This window comes from Propithecus coquereli, unplaced genomic scaffold (genome assembly GCF_000956105.1).
Source record: "Propithecus coquereli isolate 6110/MARCELLA unplaced genomic scaffold, Pcoq_1.0 Scaffold170, whole genome shotgun sequence".
Taxonomy (NCBI): Eukaryota; Metazoa; Chordata; class Mammalia; order Primates; family Indriidae; genus Propithecus; species Propithecus coquereli.
The window spans coordinates 5,031,312-5,056,718 of NW_012141636.1; positions in this window are offsets into that span (position 1 = coordinate 5,031,312).

The following is a 25,407-nucleotide window of genomic DNA, read 5'->3' on the forward strand; positions in this document are numbered from 1 at the left end:
TCATAATACATTTTATACAGATTTTATTATGTAAACATAATAACAAACACTAAAAGTTTTAGATAGATTTATTATTTAAAAGACCTTTTTCCTCTCAAACCTGGAAATAACAGAAATAATTCAAATTTAGCATTAGAATGCCTTCGTCCCTCTAGCATAGTTTGAGAACCACTGCTTTTAAGTGAGACAAAGATTGAATTATGTCAAGAAACCTAGATCATCAAGGCTTATCTAAACTTGACTAAAGCAGGTTTGAACCTATGTTTAGCAGTTCAGCAGGTAAATATTTCATTTGATGAGGGAAGGATATAATCCACTTTCAGATAAAGAATAAGGAGAACAAAGAGGACCAAAGATAGTCAAAATACTTATGAAGAAGAGAAGGGAATAACGTTTTTCTTATAAGATATCAGGATTTTTATTAAGCTATACTAATTGAAAAGTGTGGTATTGGATACAAGAATACATTTATTAGGGGCATGTAACACAAAGTCCAGACACAAACACATATATATGAACTCTTGCATATGATTGAACTTTCACATCAGATCAGTGGGAACAGACCTATTGAATGACTGGAAACAGAATGATTTGCTAAATCTATGTGAAAAATGATATTAATTTTCTACTCTACACTATTTATAAAAATCAAAACCCTAGATGAGAGGTCAGCAAATAATGAACCATGGGTCAAATTCAGGCTGCTGATTGTTCTTATAGTTTTATTTGAATACAACCACACATCTTAATTTATGTATTGTCTATACTTCTTTTATGCTACAATGGTAGAGTTGGATACTTGCAACAGAAATCATATCAAGGTAAACACCAAAAGTATTTACTATCTGTCCCTTTATAGAAAAAGTTTGCTGACCCTTGCCCTAGATGAATTAATAAATTAAATGTAAAAAATAAACTTTAAAACTTTCAGTATAATATATAAGTAAATGTCTTTTAGATATCTTTTAAGAAAATATGTTAAGCGAAATAACCTTGATTTTTATTGATTATAAAATGAAAAAATATAATCTTGTCTCTATTAAAATAAACAACTATGGTTCATAAGTGAACACCTCAAGGAACACGGAAAGACAAGTTATAAATAGGGGTATTTGCAATACACACCACTGTCAAAGGATTAATATCAATGATGCGTAAAGGATACACACACACACACACATATAGTTTTTCTATAGAAAAATCACAAAGAATCCCAAAGACATGAACAGATATTTCACATGTAAGACAGCACATAAAGCAAACTTAGGAAGATATGTTTAACACATCATTATTAAGGCAAATGACAATCAAAACTACATCAAATAACATTTTATATGTGATTGACCAAAATTAAAAACTCTAACACCTCTAAGTGTTAGAGAAATTGTGGAACCAAAGAATACACTGCAGGTGGGAGCATAGAATAATTCAAATACTTTTAAAAAATATCTGGCATTATCTTCCAATTTTGAAAATATATATGACCTATTTTATTCCTAGCTATATATCCAAGAAAAAACTTTATACATGTAGTGCTGCCCTTAGACCTGGGCAAGAGGGGGCCCTTGTCCTGAGTCCCACACCTCTGGAAACAGCCTACTTTAGAGTGATTTTCTTAAAATTTTCTTAGTTCCTTTCCAATACCTGGGACCAAAGTTGGCCTAGAAAGCCATCCAGGTAGAAAGCCCTGATCTCAGACCAGAACCTGTAGGCTCAGGTCACCATTTCTTTCCTTTAGGGTACTCTCTGACCTGACCCTCTTTTCCATGGTGGGGTTGACCAAATGCTCCAAAAAGCTGCAGACTCATGCCTATGGATTCTGCAGTGGCTGGGCCCTGGTTCCAAGAGGACAGCCTGTTAAGCAGATTGCTTCTGAGGGCCAGAAATCACATTAATTCCATTTAATGGAACCACATTAAATGAGAAGGCCATTATGATTCTTGCATTCTTACTTGGGGTGACTCAAATTGTGACAGGGGCTCCACAAAAAATATTTCTCCAAAGCCCCGCAAAACCTAAGGACATCTCAAATACCATTGTGTTAAAGTTAACAAATATAAAATAAAATGTTGAATTTTAGCAATACTTACAGAATTTACAAGGTACATATAGTATTAAAAAGAAAGCAAGGCAAATGAGGGATTGGAAGAAAATGGGTTAGGGAGAAGACACATAGTTACATTCAGGTCATTGTCAAGTTCCTAGCTTTTGCTCTCAGTTATGGATTTTCAGGTATTTATTAAATTGTCAAGCCAACCAAATAAATGAAATCAAGTCATTACTAAACCAATGGGGATAGTATATCCTAAGACAAGGAATATGATTAATAAGATTGTATGCACCTGAGTCCAAAAAATAAAAATACAAGAGTATATATTTATATCAGTGAAACAGAATAAAGCCAAGCAACCAACTTAAAATAAATAAGAATATACGGAAGAATATATGATAAAAATACCATTTTGAAATATTGGTAAAGAACAAACTATTTAACAAATAGTTTTAGCACAATTGGCATCCATTCTATTACCTCACAACATAAAACCAAATAAATTATAAAGGTTTAAAAAGCAAATAATAAAATTCATTTTTTAAATGGACAAAATAAAAATTTAAGGATGTTTATGTGCTGTTGGGAATATCCTCTAAAAAAGACAAAAAGATCTATCAACTACAGAGAAAATAATTATCAGATGTCACTAGATTTTAAAAGCTTTAGATTTTCTTTAAAACCTCTATATGGCTATACTATAAATAATGTTTCAAGAAATAGGGTGGTTTGAAAGAAAATTTATGCATCCTATGTAATAAACCAAGGATAATGTTTAGGATATAGAAATATTGTCTGAAAAAATCATACAAATGACCTAATAGAAAACTAGGAAAAAAATATATGTACAATTAAGACACCTTGATAGATAGAGGTTTGTTGTATTTTAAATTGGTAGCATCTATGGAAAGACAATTTGTCAATATATATCATAATTTTAACTGTACATACTTGAAATGGCCTAACAATTATAATTGTAGGTGTCTATCAACAAGAATAAGATACCTTGTGATGGATTAAAAAAATGACTTAAAAAAGGAAATGTATTGGCTCACACCACTGTGAAGTCCAGAGCTACTTCTTGCTGGCATCAGAAATGTCTTGTTTTAGGGATTGACATTAGGTCAACAGGATTTACCCATCTCTCTGCTTCCTGGATCTGCTTCCTCTATTTTTGCTCCATTCCCAGACAGATTCACACATGGCAGTGTCAGAAAGGTTGTAGTACTTTCACTATTATACTGTATCAGGCTTATATGTAGCAGAAAATGTTTCTTTTCCTTCCAAACTAAGTGAAAGGCTTGATCCTCATGGGCTAAATGGATCATGTGCCCATTGCTAACCCAAACTATGTGTCTGTTGTGTGGAATACTTCAGCTGCCTTGGCCTGGGCCACGTACTCCACCCTCAATTGGGACAGGGTCCTCCCTGAGTTACATGGAAGGGTGGTAGAGGATATTCCAACCATGGTCATTTAGATTTCATTACTAAAATATAGATAATGGATGCTGGATGGACCAATGCCAAAAAGTGCTCACTAGTCTAGAGAAAGGAATCGTAAGAATGTTCATCACAGTTATAGTAGCAATAAAATAGAACAATACTAAATATGCATCAATAAAGCAGTAGTTAAATAAATGAATTACATGACTTTAGTTCAACCAAATGAAATCTAATTGTAAGGCCTTAGAAAGAGCTTAAAGATATATAATTAAGCAAAAAGGGGATATTACAAAACAACACAAACAACATGGCCTTATTTTTCTATAAAAATTAAATTATTTATAAAGTTACACTACATGCCATGTACATAAAGATTACAGAATAATAAATATTACACTCTTAATACTGATTACTCTTAGGGAAAAGAGTGGAGAATTGAGGGGATTAGATAAAGTGAGACATTTGCTTTTTATTATATATACCTTTGTATTACATATAATTTTATAAAGAAGTATATAAATAAAATTTTTGCCTAAATATCAAAGAGAATTCAAGCCTTTTTAAATAGAAAGAATACGGAGCTATCTGCCAAGGGACTGATTTAATTAATCGTTATACTAAGTTGATGAAAAAATAATACAAAGAAAATAATTAAAATGAAACAAAATCCCCAAATTGTTTGCTAGAGATGCTAAAATAAGTAATATCTGAATCCTGTATTTTCTGAATAAAATGTGGAAGATAATTTGTTTTTTAAAATTTTATCTTACAAGTTAGAGCCGTTTCTATAACGAGTTAGAGCATTTTGAAGACAGGAGCTATATGTTTTAATTTAAAGTAAGAATCCTGCCTTGAATTTTACAATATGTTTTATGATTATGAAGCCCTTATCTTGACCAATTAATTAACTATTAAATATTATCTGTGAGGCACATATTTTATATGACATAGTACTTACTCTAATATAGTAATTAATCTGTATTCATTCCATCTGCACTAATCACTGAGCTTCTTTAGGACACAGGCTGGGTGTTATTGGATATACATGTTCAGTGTTTTGAACATAGCCTGGTGTATAGATATTTAATGTTGGTGGGTAGATGGATAGTAATGAGGAAATAATGAATAGTGGGGAAATGGTACTATTATGATCTTCCAATGTTAAAAAGATCTGGGTTCAAATATCAATTCTGCAAAAGTAAAAGCTGTGTGATTGTAGGAAAGTTATTTATCTGATTCCTATTTCCTCTTCTGTAAAATAGAATAATAATCTTGCCTTATAAAGGAATATTATTATTCTCACACTTTACCACCAAGCATGAAGTAGGGAGCGAACTGCATGAATTCACTGTGAATTCTACCAAATGTATAAAAAAGAAGTAATGCCAATCCTCTTCAAACTATTCCAAAAAATTAAAGAAAAGAGAATTTTCCTTAACTCATTCTACAAGCCAGCATTACCCTGATTCCATAACTGGAGAAGGACACAGCAAAAAAAGAAAACTATTTCTGATGAACATAGATATAAAAATCATCAACAAAATTTTAGCAAAGCAGGAGCCAAGATGGCAGACTAGAAGCAGCCTGCATATTCTGCTCTCACAAAGATTGAAGGTGGCAAGTGGATTTCTACCTTCACATGGATCATCTAAGAGAGAGCACTGTGAGTCAAAAGAGAGGTGACAAGAGGCACCCAAAGTAAAGGAGAATGAAGTGAGGTAACCTGCTCTGCGGTTTGTAGGTACACAGGTAAGATGAGTGTGTATGAGGGGAAGGCACAGAGGGGAGAATCCTGGGGCTCCACACTCCCCCATGATCATTGCTGTCTGACTTGCCGGAGGGACCCTCCACTGCAGAAAGCCACAGGACTGATATAGGGAGCTATCTGGAGACTGCGGTGGCATTGCTCTGGAGAGAAGGCACAGTGGTGACCCACTGGCTCACAGACCCTGGGTACTGTGGCTGGCACCATTTAAAAACCCTAGATCCAGAGAGCCGCCTCTATCCAGGGTTCAGATCTGTTGCTGCTACCTTCCCCGTTGCCCCTGCTAGCCCAGGGGTAGGGAAAGCAGGCACTCTCAAGGTCCCATGGGCAGGAGCTGTGCACCTCCATTGCCACTGGGGGACCTAGATGGGCTGACAGTCACCACTGCCTATCAACAAGGGCAGGGCTGCACTTAAGCCAGCAACTGGCCAACACAGCTGGCCAAGGATCTGAACAGGGTGGCTCTCAAGCCGGAGTGGGATGACAATCACCACCACCCAAGGGCCTGGGCAGAGTTATACTAACACCAGAATCCATCCAAGGAATGCCACCACCAGAGGATACCAATGGGGCAGCTCTCAAGCCAGTGTGGGCTGATAATAGCTACCACCCATAGCTACGGGTGGGGCTATGCTCAAGCCACAAGGGCTGACAAATGGCACTGCCTGCAGATCAATCATCTCTCGAGCCAGCGCAAGCTGATAATCACTACAGACTGTGGGCATGAGCAGAGCTACACTCGAGCTGGTACATGGCCAACGAATGCTGCCATCTGTGGATCTGAGCAAGCAGCCCTCAAGCCAGTGCAGGGCATCAATCAACACTGCCAGAAGGCACAAGTGGGACTATGCTCAAGCCACACAGGGCAATGAATGCTACCACCCATGGATCTGAGTAGGGCAGCAACCAAGCCAGTGCAGGCAGACAATCAGCACCCCACCTGTGGGTGTGGACAAGGTGTGCTCAAGCTGGATAGGCTGACAAACACTACTGTCCACAGATCTGAGTGGAGCAGCTCTCAAGCCAGCTCAGGCTGACAATCACCACTGCTGACAGAACTAGGTGGGGCATTAACTCACTCTGCAACACAGGGACTGCCAGTGACAACCACAGGGGAACAATGAAGCAGGAGGCACAGGAGAGCAATAGTGTTAAATGCTCACAGTGCATTGCCAGTGTTGGGCTGAGCCAATCATCCAGAGTACGACATAAGCGCACCATCCAGGGACCTCTCCTTCTTTGCACTAAGTAGGAGAGTTCCCAGCAGAGGAAAATAGGTGAATTGCAAGTTTATATGTCTTAATATGAGAGAAGAGGTTTTTCAGATGAAATGAGAATAAGAATGAGGGCAACATGAAAATATAAGCTGTTTTGACACCCCTGAAGGATCATAATATGTCACCAGCAATGGCCGCCAACCTAAAGGAAATTGTTGAAATGTCGGAAATGGAATTCAGAACATGGATGGCAAATAAGATGAATGGGATTGAAGAGAAAGTTGAAAACCAACACAAAGAAGCCAAAAAAATGACTCAGGACATGAATGAAAAAAATGAAAAATTGACTAAAGAGATAGACAACAGAAAAAAAAAATATAACAGAACTTAAAGAAATAGCCATTTAGAGAATTTCAAAATACAGCATCCTGCAAAATATCCTGCAAAATTCAGTTACATAAATGATAGGGAAATAAAGACTTTTCCAGACAAGCAAACACTAAGGGAATTTGTTACTAGTAGACCTGCCATATAGGAAATACTCAAAACTGCATTATACATGGACAGCACAATAGATACCCACCGGTGTAAAAACATTCAAAAGTTAAAGCTCACAGCTCTAAGAAAACAATAGTACAAAAGGGAAAACAAAACAAGAAGATATCATCCAACATGATGAACAGAATAGTATCCCACATATAAATGCTAACACTAAACATGAATGGTCTGAACGTCCCACTTAAAAGACATAGACTAGCTGAATAGATGAAAAAACACACCCCAAGTATATGCTGTCTCCAAGAAACATATCTAACTTTCAAGTACTCACACAGACTCAAGGTAAAGGGATAGAAAAAAATATTCTATGCAAATGGAAACCAAAAGCATGTAGGTGTAGCCATGCTAATATCAGATAAAGTATACCTTAAATCAACAATGGTTAAAAATAAACTTGTGCTAACTTGTTATAATATGTCTGAACAGGATCTAGTTTGAGGTCCTAAGAAGGATAAGACATCAGTTTAAAAAGAGCCCCTAACAGAGTAACATGAATTTTCTAAAACTGAAGCAAGAACAAACATCAAATGTATAATGAAGCTTGGGTGGAACAATGATGAAATCATCGCTGCTTTACAAAAAGTTTATGGGGACAATGTCCCAAAGAAATTAGCAGTTTAAATGGATAACTCATTTTAAAAGAGATGAGACAATGTTGAATGAGAAGCCCACAGTGGCAGACCATCCACATTAATTTGTAAGGAAAAAAATTCACCTTGTTTATGTCCTAACTGAAGAAGACCAGTGATTAACAGCAGAAACAATAACTAATGCTATATACAGCTCAATTAGTTCAGCTTATACAATTCTGACTAAAAATTGAGCAAACTTTCTACTTGTTGGGTGCCAAAACCATTGCGCTCAGATCCCCTACAGACAAGAGCAGAACTTTTAATGAAAAACCTAAAAAAGTGGGATCAAGCTCCTGAAACTTTTTTTTTTTTTTTTTTTTTTTTGAGACAAAGTCTCACTCTGTTGCCTTGGCTAGAGTAAGTGCGTGACGTCATCCTAGCTCACAGCAACCTCAAACTCCTGGGCTCAAGCAATCCTTCTGCCTCAGCCTCCCGACTAGCTGGGACTACAGGCATGCGCCACCATGCTTGGCTAATTTTTTCTATATATTTTTAGTTGTCCGATTAATTTCTTTCTATTTTTAGTAGAGACAGAGTCTCGCTCTTGCTCAGGCTGGTTTCGAACTCCTGAGCTCAAACAATCCGCCTGCCTCGGCCTCCCAGAGTGCTAGGATTACAGGTGTGAGCCACCGCGCCCGGCCAAGCTCCTGAAACTTTTCTTCAAAGAATTATAATAGGAGATGAAACATGGCTTTGTCAACATGATCCTGAAGACAAAGCACAATCAAAGCAATGGCTACCAAGAAGTTGAAGGGGTCCAGTCAAAGCAAAACTGTACTAGCCAAGAGCAAAGATCATGGCAAGGAGTTTTTGGGGGATGCTGAAGGCATTTTGCTTGTTGACTTTCTGGAGTGCCAAAGAATGATAACATTTGCTTATTATAAGAGTGTTTTGAGAAAGTCAGCTAAAGCTTTAGCAGAAAAATGCCTGGGAAAACCTTACCAGACAGTCCTTCTCCATATGACAATGCTCCTGATCATTCCTCTCATCAAACAAGGACAATTTTATGAAAGTTTTGGTGGGAAATCATTAGGCATCTACCTTATGCTCCTGGCTCCTTCTAACCTCTTTTTGTTTCCTAATCTTAAAAAGTCTGTAAAGGGTGCTCATTTTCTTCCTGTTAATAATGTAAAAAAGACTACATTGACATGGTTAAATTCCCAGAGCCCTCAGTTCCTTAGGCATGTGCTAAATGGCTGGTATCACCTTTTACAAAAGCATCTCAACCTTGATGGAGATTTTGAGAAATAAAATTTGTATTTTTTTAAATTTTTATCTTTTAGTTCAATTTCCATGACTATTTTGAAGTCTCCTCTCATGTGGAGTTAAAAAAGCAAGAGTAGAGAGTAGAATGGTGATTACCAGGGGCTGGGGTGGTAGTGGTGAAAGGGGTTGGGGAGATGGTCAAAGGTTACAAATTTCAGTTCCGTAGAACAAATAAGTTCAAAAGATCTATTGGACAACACGGTGACTGTAGTGAATAACAATATATTATGTTCTTGAAAAATGCAAAGAGTAAATTTAAGGTTTTATGGTTCTCACCATAAAAATGACAATTACATGAGGTGATGCATGTGTTAATCAAAATATCATGTGGTTCATGATAAATATATGCAATTTTATCTTTCAATTTAAAAACTAAAATAAACGTATTTACGTATATGGAGTGTCTAAGATCTTGTAGGGCAAGAATAATGACTGCTTTTGCTGCCATCTAATTTTTCTCATGGAATACCTTAAAGGAGTCCATTCTTAAAGAAATTTCATAGTCATATTAATTTAGAAAATTTTAAATGGCTTCTGTATTGCTATGTTTGACAAAACCATGAATGTGATGAAATACAATGTGAATCTCCAAGAAAGTGATATTATACTTAGTATTTCCCAAACTATTTTAACTATTCACTCTTTTACTCACAAAGTCTCTCATAGGCAGATATGTGGAAATTTTGGAAAGGACACCCTACCTAGAAAAGAATGCCAAAACTTCCTTCCTAGTTGTATCAGTCCCCTCATCATTCTACTCTCAAGCCACAGTGCTCATTCTGCTGGATTGATATAATTCTCCCTCCACTGGGTCTTCTCAATTCACGTAAGTTGTTATTATCATTAATAGCAGTAGGAACAGCAGCAGCAACAGTTTACTTCATGATTTACATATGTCATTTAATTTAACCCTTGACATAACCTCAGAAAGCCTCACAGACAATATTCTTATTGCACATTTTCTTAGAATATCAGTTTTCAGGTATTACATGAATTACCATATTTTATTTTGACAGCACATTTATAAGATAAGCATATTTTACTCTTTAATTAGGTGAGGGAACTGAGGTGCAAGGAAATGAAATTATTTGCCCAAAGCCACTCAGCTAGTGAGTGTCAGACAAGAATATGATACCAATTATTTGGAATCCTAATGTATATTCTTTCTTCCACACCAGTTGACTGAGAGAATAATGGAACACTTACAAATATTGAAAGAAATGAGAGGGGCAAAGTGTGAAAAAATTATTAGTTGAAGAAAAGTTAGATGGTGGCAAGAGAAAATAGAATTTAACTTCACAAATACACAGTTCTCAGTGTGGTTAATCAAAAGGATTTTACAAATATGATTAAGTTAAGGATCTTGAGATGTGAAAATTATGCTGGATTATCCAGGTGGGCCTGATGTAATCACAAAGGTCCTTGTAAAGGGGAAGCAGAAGAATCAGAAAAAATATAAGAAAAGCAAAGGTCAAAGAGGAGAGAAGAAGCTATTTTGCTGGCTTTGGAGATGGAGGAACAGGCCACAGCCAAGGAATACAGGCCCATGCATTCCTAGAAGTTTGAAAAGGCAATGTAAGGGATTCTCCCAGAGAGCCTCCCAAAGGAGTACACACAGCTTAATTTTAGCCCAGTGATTCTGAACTTCTGACTTCAAAACTGTAAGATTATAAAGTTATGTTGCCTTCAGCCGCTAAGTTTGTGGTACTTTGTTAGAGTAGCCGTGGAAAACTAATACATAAATCAAGAAAGGAGGACATGAAGGGAAGGGAAGATAGAGGGAGGGGGAAGAAAAGGAAAGAGAAGGAAGAAAGGAAAGCAGGGAGAGAATAAGAAACTGTGAGAGTCAGCTGACTTAGAAAATCAATCAGGGTAAATATAATAAGAAAGAGGGGAGGGATTTTGTATTCACTAGAATTTTTCTCAGAAGGGCATTGTATGTGGCTGGAGGTGAGGGGCACGTTAGATCCTAGGCAGTGTGTTGGAACAACAGATGGCCCCTAATCTTTCATTTTAGTCTTGGAAAAAGGAAAAGAGAGGGACATTTACATTTACATTGATTGAGAACTCACAATGAATTAGTTGTCAGCCTTTGTAGTAGAAGATATTATTCTCAATTTTATAGATGAGAAATTTGAGGCTCAGAAAGTATGAATAAATAATGGAGTCAGGATTCAAAACCAGATTGGTCTCCTTCTAGAATGAGGAATTAAAGGACCTGAAATGGAGAAAAGCAGGAAGAACAGGGATCCAAAGCAGGAAGTTAGAATATGTTTGTGTGCAGTTACAGGAGGGAGAGAGAGAGAAAATGGCTGAGAATTACTGATGTGCTTGCCAGAATATTGAGGAAGAGTTAATCAAGAAACAAATATCAAGATTTCTGGGCCTCCAGGTATGCATTAACTTTAATTTGTGGTGAGCTGGCTGGCAAGCATTGACAACTACTCCACGGGCAGTATCTTTCCAATTGAGCCACTTTCATTACCATTGCTTTCTATAGTTTTTTCATTTGCTTCTCTTTATGAACATGTTTATCAGACACAGATAAGTCAATCCTACTGAGACTCTGTTTTTACCTTTCTATCATAATTGAAAGGAGCTGGATTCTATTATTAATTTTAGCTACTTTCCAAAGAAACTTGACACTTTCTCTGTCAAGAAAGTGACACTGAGAAAATTCCCCTCTACCAAACCTCCTTTTTATTTTTCCTCTCTGTTTGTTCCATTTTAATAAATATGTATTGAATTACCATGTGCCAGATAATGGGCAAAGTGGTGGAGTAAGACATGTTCCTCTATACCCTATACTAATAGGAGTAACAGGCACTTATGCAAACATCCCCCCAAGTGTGAAGAGCTCAGTGACTGTGAAATGCCCGGGATGGAACAGGGGTACAGTGAGAAGCATACAACTGAGCATCGGAGTCAGGAAAGCTTCTGGAGAGTGCTGGTTTGTGCTGTGGAGACTTGGTTCAGTTGGTAACTATGTTTTCCAGTATACATTTCCCTGTATAGTTCCAGGTTAGAAACGAACAAACAAGAAACTTTGACAAGATTTCAAAGGCAGAAGTGAATCAGTGGCCATTGCCTTTGGAAGGTATGTGAAGTCAGTTATGGTGATGGGTAGATGCAGACATAACTAAACGGAGCCAAATCGTTCTTGCTCTTCTCTGGTTGGCATCCGGCTCGTCTTCCTGAATGCTGGCTTTCCAGATGAACCGAAACTCCAGGCCCACTACCGTATGCTTGGCAGCAGACCAGAAGAGATGTAGCCATATAAATAATGGGGATAATACCTCTCAGGGTAATTTTTAGGATTAAACGAATACCATGGTGGCCAAACAATGGTATGTATTGTTAATTTTGAGACTAAAATTTTGCCTCCATAAGGCAATTCCAATCTCAGCTATTGGAGCTTGGGAGACATTAGATATGAGACAGGAAAACAAAAATGCCATAAAAAGAAATGGCTTCACCATAATGGGGAAGAGTCTTCTAGGCAACACTTGGTCTAAAAATCATTCATTGCCTAGTTAAAAAACACTTTTTTAGTATAGTCACAGAGAGTACTCATAAGCATTTTCTAGAAATTATTTGTAAGTAGAAGGCATTGGTGGAGCTTTCTGACATTCAGGAAAAATTGGACTTTATATAATAGATATCCAAAAATTGCAGATGTGGACAATCAATAGAAATTGGGAGAAGCAGTAATAACCAGAGAACTGGAAACACAATTGAAGAGTCTGAAATTGAAAAAGGCAGCCTCTGCACTTCAAGAATATGAACACTTAATATTGAGCAATGCTTTCCTTTTGTCAGATACTATCTAGTTGTTTAAATGCATCAATTCATTGACTTAACGAGGAATCCTAAGAAATAGGTGACATTTTTACTTTTAGCCTACAGGTGAAGAAAATAAGACTCAGAGAGATTAAATCACTTGCCTGAGCTCATTGAGTTAGTAAATGACAGAGATAAAATTTAAACCCAAGTCACCTCACTCTACCCTGGGCCTTACCCAATACACTCTGTAGTGTCTCACACTTTAAAAGACAGAACATGCAACAGTTATGAACAAAGACTCTGAAACCCTCCACAGTTGATATGTCAGCACCAATACATGGAAATGACTATTCTAACATGAAACATCTTGAAATGTGGAACATTATGGGGCAAAGAATATGACAACAGAAATGAAAAAGTGATCTAGATCAGGGCTAAAATGAGAGAGAAATGAAAGAAAAACAAAAAAAGAATGAGTTGGAAGATGGGCTCACAGCTAGATCATATACTCCTAGCATAGGGCTACTGAGTAGACCCAACTGAGAAAGGATGGTAGTTACAGGAGACACTATTATTGGTGCCCTGCCCAAATCACCTCTCCTGTCTGGTATATCAGCTGCCTTGAGTTTTGCCTCCTCCTCAGGAGAACTGCCGTCTATAAGACAGGGAGGCCTTGTCCCAGTCCCACCTCCTCCCAATATATGGACAGATCCATATATTGTTGTCAATGACTGACTGCGTAACCTAGTGTGTAGCAAAGGCCACTCCCTGACCAAGGTGAGGCCAAGCTGTAGATGGTTCATGCATCAGAGCTTCCCACTGTGAACAGGCTAACATGTGTTTTTAGTTTCTTGATTCACATTTTCTGCTGCCCTATCCTGTTCTCTTACTCTGTTATCAGAATCCAGGGGGCAAAACCATAAAACCAATCATTTTAAATGTCACTATTACTATCACATTTTTGTGGCAAGCTGCCCTTTATTGTTCTCTGTAGTAGTAGCCAATCATAAGATTGGCTACTACTTTCTAGATTATTTATTATGCTCCAGGCACTGGGATAAGCATTTGACACATGTTATCTCATTTAATCTTCTTAATACTCATGTAGTGACTAGTAGTATGCTAAAGTTAAGTATTAGAAAACTGAGATTCAGAGAAATTAAGTGCTCACTCATACTTACTTTGGTCAGTATAGCTTCAGAGCCAGAATGTGAACCCAACCCACTCACCCCAAATTAGTGCTCTGTACACTCTGCTACAATACATCTATACCCTGTAAATAGGTCTGTATTAACAGAAGTATCAATTTTCCTTGTTAAATGCAATAATTTTATAGTTACTGGACATATTATAGCAGCAATGTTAGAGTGCTATTGTTTAAAAAGTCTATTTCAGATATTTATTCTTTGTCATTTGTATTATATTCAAGCATTTGTGAAGGATTTACTGAAAAAAGCATTTGGGGTTCTTTCAAGGGTATCCTAATAGTAACATTGCAATTGTCCATTTGTATTCTGTTATGCTTCTTTGGTGGAAGATACCTTATCTACACAACATAGCCCAACTGATTGTTTGCACTCCTGTGCAGCTATCTCTTTGGTATATATCAATGAGGGAAATATGCAGTACATTTCTATTACTAAATTCACTAAAGGATGTGTCTGTTACCAAATCAAAAGCAACTCAACTAAGCTAATACTTGGGAAGAAAATGAGTACTACGTAAGTGTTAAATGTCAGAAAATTCTAAAAATTCATTATAATGTATCTATTTTAATCTATACAATCCATTATGATTTTAACAATAAAATAAATTATGTTTTTGCTCACCCTGAAATGATATAATATTGTTCATCTTAATATTACCTGCAGAATAGAAATCTGGGAAAAATCAAGTCTTTTAAAAATTAATAAAACTTAATTTAGATTAACCATGATATTATTTAGCCTTTTAAAGCAAATACTTATTTGGGACTGATTTTATTATTCACAGGTCCACAATAAATATTTTTTTATGAATGCCTCATTAAAAAGAAAATATTTCTGTCAGGCTATTACTGTACTTCCTTGCAAAAGCTTTTACAATTCTGTGAAAATATCTGTGTGTGCCTAGGATGTCAGACATATGGACATCATCTGCCATGAGTCATTGTGAAAATAGCTCAGAATTACTGCCATACAGGGGTGTATAAAACAGACTTAAACCAAAGCTGAAATAGGACTTACGTTTATGATGCAGCTATTCATGCCCACTTTTGTTATTAATTTGCTTTTTAAAAAATGCCTTTTGTCAAATTAAAAAAATCATTCGGGGGTCTACATACATTTGTCATCAAGGATATATTACTTTTCTTTATGTGGCCTTTGGTTTTTCTGTCTTTTCTGGTCACATTAAATTTGTTTCTTTATTCTTGTTTTTAATTTGGTGTTTCTGAGCTAAGATAGCTCTTGTCTGTATTTTGTAATAATGTACGACATTAAAAAGATACCCACATAAATTACAGTTGGAAAATGATAATTCGAGCAAGGATGTAACACAAGTGCTCCTGTCCTCTGCCCAAGCCAGTTCTTGAATGGAGATAGACTCAAATTCTGAAGCTGGGAATTGGAAGCGGAAAGAGCGGGTTGAAAGTGACAGCCTCATAGTCATGTGGGATTTTTCTAAGTCTGGTGTTTGTGTATGGAACAACTATCATAGTCTGTATGTTTGTGCTTTTTGTTCAGACCAAATGAAAATTGAGTATTTTCATTCACAATGCAATTGTTTAGTCCTATATTTTATGCAAGTGAATTTTTTATACTATTCATAACATTATGTCATGTTTTACTGTTTCATGCAAAATGTTAAAATATTTTTATGACCATATTTTATGTACAAACTATCCCATTTGTTTCAAACTTTAATCTGGATCCAAATACCGGGTTTAATATGTAATATGTAAAATTTAAACCAAACAATTTTAAGAAAATCATTTTTATATTTAGATGATTTCACCTGAGGGTCCAAACATGATTGAAATTTGTTGTTAGTCTGTTTGTCAAAGCATGTCATTGTGTATTCTGACTGCCTATAGGACAAGCTGTGAAACGTCTAGATTCCAGAGCAGCAGACTGCATCCATTCTCAACAACCCCTCCCCACCGTCTGCCACCAGCTCCCATGAAGCAGTGATCAGAACAAGGTTGGCTCAGCTTGGGTAAGATGTAAGATTTCATGTGAAAAAGACTATGTCTACAAAACAAATTCCGAAATATATGATATGTGCTGATATTTTGAACTTGATGAAGAAGTTTGTGGGGTACACACACACACACACACACACATGCTTGCACTCATACATATATGTTTTTAATCTTTTTTAGCGTCTTACAATAAAAAGCACAAATTAGTCTATAAAAATCTTGTATATTTTTAAGGATAATTTCATAAAAATATACATAGAGAAAAGTACAAAAACCTATAAGTATATAGCTCAATGATTTTCTACAAAATAAACATAAATGTGTAAAGAACAGAGCACCCGTATTCAGAAATGGAACATTATCAGCATCCTGGAAAAATGACTCCTGCCCCCTCCCAGCCACTACTTTTTCCCTGTGGGTAACAAAATATCCTAAATTCTAACACCAGGGATTGGTGTCATCTATTTATGAAATTTATATGAATGGAAACATATAACATATACCTACATTTTTTGCCAAACATTTTGTGAATTTTATCCATGGCTCCTATGTAACAATGGTTTGCTCATATTCATTCCATTGAATTGAATGAACATCCCCCAGTTTAGCCATCCTATTATTGATGGGCATGTGGTTTGTTTCCACCTTTCGCTATTATGAATAGTGCTTCAGGTATTTTAGTAAATGTATGTACATATTTTTGTTGGATATATATCATAAGAACAGGAACTCTGGAGTCAGGCTCAGTTTTATAGTATATTGCTAAATAGTTTATCAAATTGTTTGTATGAATTTACATTCCTACCAACAGTGTCTGAGAGTTCCATCTGCTTATTATCTTCACTGACATTTATTGTCTGTCTTCCATTTTTGCTATTCTGGTGCACATTTCTGATAAGACATTCCAAGCCGACATTCCAATAAGACATAGTACCTTTTCATATGCTTTTTGACCTTTTAAATATCCATTTAAATTGACCTCTTAAATATCCTTTTTTCCCCTGAAGAGACCGTTCAAGTTTTTGTCCATTTTTAGATTAGATTTTTTTCAATCAATATTTTTAGAGCAGTTTTAGGTTCACAGCAAAATTGAGTGGAAAGTATGGAGAGTTCCCTTATGCCCCTCGTCCCATGAGTGGCACATTGGTTACAATTGATGATAAACACCAACATGTTATTATCACTGAAAGTCCAAAGTTTACATTAGAGTTCACTCTTGATATACATTCTATGGGTTTTGACAAATGCATAATGATATATAACCACTATTACAATATTAGAATAGTTTCATTGCCCTAAAAACCCCCTTTGTTCCACCTATTTGTCCTTTCCTAACCCAAACCTGTGGAAATCACTTATCTTTTTAATGTCTCCATAATTTTTCCTTTTCCAGGATTCCATATGATTGGAATATTTTATTAATATTTCATTTTACTTAAGAGTATGTAGGCTATTTAGATTGGCTTCTTTCACTTAGTAATATGCATTTAAGGTTCCTCCATGCCTTTTTTTGGTAGTTTGATAGCTCAGATTTTTTTAATGCTGAATAATATTCTATTGTATGGATGTGTCCCAATTTATATGTCTATTCATTTACTAAAGTACATCATATTTGCTTCCAAGTTTTGGCAATTAGGAATAAAGTTGTTATAAACATCTGTGTGGAGGTTTGTGTGAGGTTGTAAGTTTTCAACTCATTTGAGTAAATGAGTTGAACATGATTGCTGAATCATATGGTATGACTATGTTTAGTTATGTGAGAACTGCCAAACTGTCTTCCATAGTGGTTGTAAAGTTTGCATTCCCACAACAAATGAAAGTTCTTGTTGCTCCACATCCCCACTAGCACTTGGTGTCAGTGTTTTGGATTTTAGCCATTCTAACAGGTAGGTAGTGGTATCTCATTGTTGTTTTACTTTGTAATTCCTTAACAACATATGCTGTTGAAAATCTTTTTATATGCTTACTTGCCCTCTATATTTCTTCCTTGGTGAGTTATCTTAATAAAATTTTGTTTTTTAATTTTTTGTTGCTTTTAGCAACATAGTTGATTTTTTTTTTTTTTTTTTGAGACAGAGTCTCACTCTCTTGCCTGGGGCGAGTGCCGTGGCCTCAGCCTAGCTCACAGCAACCTCAAACTCCTGGGCTCAAGCAATCCTACTGTCTCAGCCTCCCAAGTAGCTGGGACTACAGGCATGCGCCACCATGCCCGGCTAATTTTTTCTGTATATATTTTTAGCTGTCCAGTTAATTTCTTTCTATTTTTGGTAGAGACGGGGTCTTGCTCTTGCTCAGGCTGGTCTCGAACTCCTGAGCTCAGAACGATCTGCCCGCCTCAGCCTCCCAGAGTGCTAGGATTACAGGCGTGAGCCACCGCGCCCGGCCAATATAGTTGATTTTTGTGTATTGATCTATGCAACAAACTTGCTAAAATTTACTGATTAACTCTAATAATTTGCAAAACCATTTAGATTTTCTATACCTACAATGCTGTTATGTGTGAATGATAACAGTTTTTACTTCTTTCTCTCCATTCTTTACATGATTATTTTTTTCTTGCTATATTGCTTTGGTCAAGGTCTCCAGTACAATGTTGAATGGTGATAGCTGGAATCTTTGTCTTTTTCCAGCCAAGCAGTGAAACTTAGAATTCAACTTAGAAAGTTTGTCTTCAAACTCCACATGTTTAATTATTAGTCTATATTTTCCTCTAATATTTCAGTATAGATTTCTGAGAATAGTTTTTGAAGCTGCTGTGAAAACATTCTGCTAAGATCTCCAGCTGCAGGGAGCATAAGTGAATGATGGTCCATGCCGATGCCTCTCTGATCAACTATGACATTCATGCCAACGGCTGGACAACGCAGATCTATGCAAGAGACAGGAAACTTCTCCAATGGGCAGCTGGGCACAATGAAGACTCCTTATCAGCCCTCTTTCTACCCCAGTCCTCTTTCCTTCTCTTTCTCCTTCCACAAGTGTTAGACCAGATCATGGTCCAAAAGCTATCTCCACCTCCTCCTTCTCCCTTCCTCAATAAATCTTTTGTATATCTAATTCTGTCTTGTCATCTTCTCCTAAGCACATCCAAACTAACACAGTTTTGATCTAATAAAAATATTAATTTTCCTCTATTGCATATGTTAGAATGAAGGGATTATAAAGAAAGGAGAGTTAGAAGGCTTCTAGGGCTTTGGGGTCTATGGGAGGTTAGTTTGAGTCTGTGTCTCTTCTTAATTGGAGGTCTCTTTGGGGCTTCTGCATATCTTTGGCTTTCTTTTCCTTCTCCCATTGTCCTTGCATTTAGAAATTTTTTTCTTAGAATTCACTCAGGATTCTGGAATATTAGTGAGGCCTGTGTGGGACTACTCTTCAGAATCAAGACTCCAGTGAAAAATGAGAAGGCAAGGGTGTCCATCAATGCTGCTCAGATCTGCTCACCTGGTAGGAGGTGAGCAGTGATACCAGGAAAATTTTCTCCATTGTTATTCAGCTGCAATGTTCCAGTCAGCATCTTTTGGGAAATTAAACAGTTGCAAGAGAGTTATGACTTCCAAAAAAGCAAATGGGCATTTGAAAAAACTTTAAATTAATTGTCAAATCAATGTTTCATTTACAACACCAGTAAAGACAGAACACCCAGCAACAGCAAATGTCATGAGAATACTCATGGGCTGACTTGAGTATAAACAGGATAGGTAGGTGTCATTTCTTATTCTCCATACCTAAGGAAAACAACACCATCCACGGAGCACCACAAGTGCTAAGGATCTCATCCATGGAACCAGGACCTCTTTATTGACTGCTTCTTTTGTACTGATGCCACAATGGCATAGTGGAAATGTCATAGAACTTGGAAAGTAGATAACACTATTTGAATCCCAGATTCTTTATGCTCTACTGGATGCCGTTAACAAGATACTAACTTTTTGGGACCTCAATTTTCACATCTGAAATATGGGAATAGCAAAGTGTACATTGCAGGATTGTTGTGAGAATAAAGGAAAATTATTTTCTTTAGTAGATGTCAAGGTAATGTTAATTTTCTCCCCCTGCCACACACACCCATACCATCTCCCTTCCTCGCATCTCCTGTTCACTTACTGAATACGGCCGTCATCATCCCTCCAACACATCCAGAATCCAATTTTCTTTCCTCCATATTCTGCATCCAATCTATTGCCAAATTAGTCATATTCAACTTCCACCATGACTGTATTGACTTTTCCTCCTCTTCCATTAATATTGTTGCCCTCCCAGTTATGCCCTTCTCATGTTTCATCCCCAGCTATACCACTAGCCTCCTAGCTGTTCTTTCTTCTGCCATCTCTGCCCCTTTACTGAATTGTCTCCACTTGGTTATTAAAACAGTTTCATTTTCATAGCTGATGTCCTCATTTAAGTCCACTTTACTGAGTTTCTACAATAGTATCTAATCAGTCTCTCCTCCTATTACATAATTGCCAGATTTTCCACTTATCCTCTTATTGAGTGCACAACTATTCCCTCATATAACAGCTTCATATCATGGTACCTTCTCTGTTTCAGGCACTCAGCATGCATCACTTATCCTTATAACATGACGCAAATAAGTGTCAGTATTCCCATTTTGTATATAGAGAAACTGAGCCTTGAGCCAGGGAGAATTTAAATACATTCTCCACAGTCCCACAACTGGCATGATGTTGGGCTGGGATCAGGACTCATTTTGCCTGACTCTAAAACCTATGCTTTGCCCATTTGTCCATTATACTGGTTTTTTTTTTAATTGCTCTTATATCCCTGATGCCTAATGTGTGCTCCAAAAAATATTTAATTTGAATTAAATTAACTCAGTCTCTTCCTTTCGAACACCCTAGTCATGTAGCTCAGAAAACAGCAGAGGGCAGTGCAAGAACTTCACAACATTATATGAAGTAGACAATAAAATGCTATAAAACTGAAAAATAAAGAGGAAGTATTCCATGGTTTCTGGAAGAATTGATCCCAAGGCAATGTTGAGCATGTCAGAGGATGTTTTCATCAAGGATACTCCCGGTTTTAAAAAAAGTAATTCCCATTGCTGACAGGAAGGCTGTGCTAAAAATTGCATTTCCTACTCCCCAGTTTCGGCTCCTTTTTATTGCATGTAAGACCACATATGGGTAAGCAAATCATAGAAGTTAAAGCCAGCTGTGTGCCACTAACATCTGCAAAAGAAGTGTGTTCACCAGGTGAGTTTATTGCTCAATCTACCTCTTTAATTCATCCTGTGGAGAGCAAAATGTGACTTTGGCTCAAGGATGAAATTATTACCCCAACTCATTAAACCATTCTCATTAAATTTGTTATTTCCATATTATTGTGATAGAAAATATCCAAGTTAAGTACCCTATCCTAGTTAGCTTCTCCAATTTTCAGAGCAATTATTGAATTTTTTTTTTTTTTTTTTTGCCTCAGTGGGAACTTTATATTGCCTAGGAATTTAAATTCTGGCAGAAGTGTTGAGGGGAGGTGCAGGTCATACTAAAGCTAGGCAAAGCTCCATTTTTGCTTTGCTTTTGTGTTGTGGAAATATAATGGCTTTCATAAGGAATATCACAAATATAAATTACATTGTTTACTAATTCCTACATCAATCACCCAAATAATAAACTCCTTAAACTCAGCATAAAATTTCTCATTTATTTGGATAAGGACTTACATACACTCACAAATAATTTCTTATGTGCTTATGTGGATACGTAACCACATTGCCAGGACATATCTCATCCCAGCACCTGGTATAAGGAAAAAAATTTGGAAGAGACCACCTGCTTTTCTCTCTCTCTCTTTTAAATATATATATAGGAATATATATGTATATATACATACACACATCTACTAAATATGTGTGTGTATGTGTGTATTGCAGTGACTGAGAAGATTTTTTTTTAAGTTGGGACTATAAAAAAGCAATAAAAATGTTGCTTAAAAAAGTAGGACCAACCCTCTGGAATGAGAACTCTGTCAGCTTTACTTTTAGAGCTTCATGTGGCAGATTAAGGAGATATAGAGTGGGTTCTGCTAATACATTTTCTGCTGTCACCCCTAGTTCTTCTTCACTAAGGAGCTAGGGAGAACCTCTGTGTGGTCATGGAATTGTCTTTGTGCTCATCCAATGTGGAATCTCTTCTGAGGATTTTACATTAGCTTCATTCTACATTATGTAATCTGGGGTAAAACCACCAGTTATTGTTTTATAAATTTTATTACCAAAGCTAATCATTGCTTATTCAGTTGCTCAAAGTATATTAGTTACTGTGAGACTTTGAGCACATGGCTGCTTTACCCACAAAACAACAATGGTAATAGTGTCTCTTAGCATTGTGAAAAATATATGCAATAATATTTGTAAAATGCCTAATGCTCATAATATTTGTAATTATTTTAAATATTTTTGTATATCTCCCACAATGTGCTGTGTTTTCTCTATCAAAGCACTCATCTTACTTCATTATAATGGCTCATTTATCTTCCCTTCTAGATTGTAAGCTATGAGAGAGTGAGAATAGTGGTGCATAGCAATAATTTCAGGTATATATACATACATATATACCTCAAGTGAATGAAATAATTAATATCTGATTCTTATATCTTTATTAAAATATTTCCATAGAGTATTTTGCTTCCCATCTTTATTTTCTATACCTGTTGACTACGACTGGAAATACTACAGCTCTTACTTTTAAACTCAGTGTTGGAAATATAACATGAGTCAATGCTACGTGTTCATCAACCATTTCATTTTCTCCTTGGCACACAAAATGATTACATTTTTTAGCCCTCTTACAAGTCAGTGAGACTATACAAATGGAGTATCGATGGAAGCAAAGTACACCTCTTCAAGTCCTAGCTATACATGTCTCACGTATTTTCCATATTCTCTATATCCCAATTTTAAAGACTTGAGAAGAATAAGTTCAAGATGGTAGAGACGTAAGATGGAAAGAGCCTAGATCTCCAAGTCACAACTCATAAGAGAACCACTCAAAGGACTGCGATATTAAAGAGAAATCATATTGCATTAAGTGACTGAAATTGTGGGGTTTATTAGCCTAGACCACACTGACTAAACACTATTTTAAGTTGAGGCGTTTTATATTCCATTTTGCTGAGAAGAATCACTTCCTATTTGCAGCGGGAGCAGAAAGTAAATCTATGTGCCCAGCAACATTGCTCTTTCTACGTTAGACACTTGCTAAAGCACTACCCAAGATAATAGTTTGAAAGAAACTCAGGCTTTTCTGTTTAATCACTTAATACCCGATATTATCCACTCACACTCTTAATCATTCATTCATTTGTGTCTTCCACAAGTAGTTAATGAGTAGGTTTCTCTATAAAGAGAGTTGGGAATAGAGTGGTGAACAAAAAAGTCAAGTCCTTTACTTCTTGGACCATATTCATATGTGGGATACATGTTATAAACATTTTAAAAATGAATTTATAGTAAAATATCAACTAGAGTTGAGTGCTATGATGAAAAATAAAGTGGATATTTTGTCTTATTTTAATGGCATCCCTAATACCTAACAGCTCCTGGCACATGGAAGGTGCTGAAGAGAATAGAATAATGTAGACGGTTTGGGAAAAACACTTCCCCTGCTGCTCTCATATTCAGAGCTTGGGACATTTGTTGAGTCACATTTTACTCATGGACTATGGACATAAAAGACAGATTCCAGATTAGGCACTAGGATATTGGATGCTTGTCCAGTTTTTAATAAACCAGTTCTATTACTTTCTTTGTCTTCTCTTTTTCTTTATACTTTTATTTTTTTTATCCTTTTTGTATTATTGTGATTTTTATCCATATCTTCTGGGTGTGAACTCATGCTGAATTTAGAGACTGCATCATGTCACATAGAGTCACTGTTATTCTTTTCTTCATATTCATTTGTTATTCTCATTGTTTCATTATAACCAATGGTTCCTTGGTCACACTACACTAACCTATCAGTAAGAATAGGACTATAATGACATGATCTTTCTCTGGTTTCAGGTACTTAAGAATTATTAGGGGTTTGTCTCTAACAAGCTCCATAAATTAGTTCTCTTGGCCACAAAGTGGTTTTTTTTTTCCCCTTCTGGGTTTCCCCATTTTCTCCTCTGACTTTGTGGTCACATTCCTATCACTTCAATACCAAAAGCCAGAACAGCAAAAGCACAACAGCCAAAACTGTGAATGGTATCCATGCTACCGCTTGTGCCCCAGTGTCCATGCCAAGATCACTGGTACCAACGTACAAAAGGCTGGCCGGTGTCTGGCAGAGAGCACCATCTTCAGCAGTAACCAGTACCAATCTTTGTTTCCTGCCATAATTTTCATTGTCCTTGAAGCAAATCAATGCCCCTCAAGTCTCCCTGTCTAAGATAAATTATTGTCAGAAGTCACCTCAACTCCTCACCAGTGCCACAAACTATTCCAGACAGACCTGAATCTTAAAGATGTCCTTGGGTTTCCTAATACAAATTTACATTTTGTGGGGACAGGGCTCGTCATTCTGGTATCCTTGACTGCCTCTGGCCCAGTTCTGGTCACACAATTGGCCTGTAATTAGTGAAAGAAGTTCTTCCTATGCTTTTGCATAAGAGATATTAACTCAAGTTTAGCTTTTGGCAAATGTGAGTCTAACATGTTGCCTATAAATTTGTATATAAGGCTAGGTAGTGGTGCATATCAGAAGCCTCTGCATGGCTTAAAAGAAAGACAAATGTGGGCCCCATCACAGATATTATATTTAAGAGTCTTTATGATAAATATAGGGAATCTACATTTTTCAGTTCTCCTCAGGTGATTCTAGGGCTATCAATCTGCAGATTGCTTTTGAGAACCACTCTACTACGTAATGTCATATTCAATTGCTTCCTGTTAGACACTGTGCTAAATGACGTGGATAAAACTAAATAAGTTAGTTCCTGTCCTCAAAATATAATAGGGGGTGATGTCTGACATGGAAGGAAACAATTAGAATAGGATGTGATAATGAAACAAGCAGTCTCTATAGCAGTCTCTATAGCTACACTCATTTTGGACTCTGTCTGTCATTGTCATTTTTTGTTGTTAGCAGCAGAATTTTGGCATCAGGGACCATTCCCATGGAAATTGAGTTAACCTATTTTCTGAAGGAGCATTTGAGTTATTTTTCAGGAAGTGGCTTTATGAGGTATGGTATTATGAGCTTTCCTTCTCTTGCCAAGATAACAGTAAGTTTGGCTGAGATTAAAATAAAATTTGCTGTATTTTCCCCATTTTTATTGCTCAAAGGGCATCTCTGCATTCCAACACAGCTATGTTGGAGAGGATTCATTTAATTTTCACTTATTTATTTTTACACTTTTTTTTTATCCTGTGTGTGACTGTGGTGGACAAAGCTTGATGGAATCAGCCTAAGTAAAGTCTAGAAATAATCTTGGCGGGCTTTTCTCTGGTTATTGCAGGATCACTGCTGACAGAATGTGCCATCCAGAGCAATTTTTATTTTCAGCAT